This window comes from Rousettus aegyptiacus, unplaced genomic scaffold, assembly GCF_014176215.1.
Source record: "Rousettus aegyptiacus isolate mRouAeg1 unplaced genomic scaffold, mRouAeg1.p scaffold_m13_p_10, whole genome shotgun sequence".
NCBI lineage: Eukaryota > Metazoa > Chordata > Mammalia > Chiroptera > Pteropodidae > Rousettus > Rousettus aegyptiacus.
The window spans coordinates 80,495,728-80,497,016 of NW_023416285.1; the positions used below are offsets into that span (position 1 = coordinate 80,495,728).

The 1,289-nt window shown below is 34.2% G+C and overlaps 1 pseudogene; it reads right to left on the reverse strand.

Moving 5' to 3' along the window:
• Positions 1 to 747: 747 nt before the first annotated feature.
• LOC118608860 lies at positions 748 to 866 on the reverse strand (annotated as a pseudogene).
• Positions 867 to 1,289: the final 423 nt, after the last annotated feature.

A 1,289-nucleotide genomic window follows, 5' to 3' on the forward strand; every position in this document is an offset into this window, starting at 1 on the left:
CTAACTAGTGCTGATCAGGCATTGACTGGTTTGATTCCATTTCTTGGGGAGCCAAAACTGTAATCAAGTCTAGGTTTGGTGAAGCGAGGCTCAGCATAAGAGACTCCATTTTGGGCTTGTTGCCTTGTTTTTAACAATGGATATGCCACATATCATCATCCATTTGTAACTGACAAATAGATATTTGTCATCCATTTAACTTGCTTACATCTTGGCTATTATAAAGAGTGCTGCTATGAACATTCATGTATAAGTTTTCGTATGGACATATATTTTCACTTCTCTTGGGTTTATACCTAGTAGTGGAAGTGCTGGGTTATATGAGAACTCTGTGTTTAATCTTTTGAGGAGCTGCAAGGCTATTTTCCAAAGGAGCTGCATCATTTTCATTTCCACTAGTAGTTTACAAGAGTTTCAATTTCTGCACATTCTTGCCAATACTTTTTATTTTGTTTTTTGTTTTTGTTTTTTCGACAGTAGTCACCCTAATGGATATGAAATGGTATCTCACTTTTGATTTGCGTTTCTCTAATGAATGTTGAGCTCTCTTCATGTGATTATTGGCTATTTGTGTATTTTCTTCAGAAATATGTTTATTCAGATCAAATATCTTTAAACTGGATTATTTATCTTATTGTTTTAAGAGTGCTTTATGTATTCTGGATATAAGTCTCTTACAGATAGATGATCTGTAAATACTTTATCCCATTCTGTGGGTTAAATTTCACTTTCTTTCTTTTTTTTCAGTGCCTACAGCACCTGGTATTCCTAGGTGGCCTCCCATCCAAGTACTAACCAGGCCCGACCCTGCTTAGCTTCCGAGATCAGAAGAAATCAGGCACGTTCAGGGTGGCATGGCTGAAGTGAATTTCACTTTCTTGATGGTGTCCTTTGAAACATAAGTTAATTTTGATGAAATCCAACTTCTCTATTTTTTATTTTATTGATTGTGCTTTTACTGTCATATTTAGGAAACATTGCCTAACTCAAGATTGTGAAGATTTACCCTTATGTTTCCTTAAAAGATTTTTATATTTTTAGCTCTTACATTTAGGTCTTTGATCCATTTTAAGTTAATTTTTGTATATGTGTTGAGGTCGAGGTCCAACTTCATTTTTTTTTTTTTTTTGATGTCGTTATCCAATTGTCCCAGTACTATTTGTCAGAAAGACTCTTCTTTCTCCTGGTAAATGCTACTAATATTTATTAAATGGTACTTATTGATGTCAGTTGATCATAGACTGGATTTATACTGAATTTTCTATTCTATTTCACTGGCCTGTATGTCT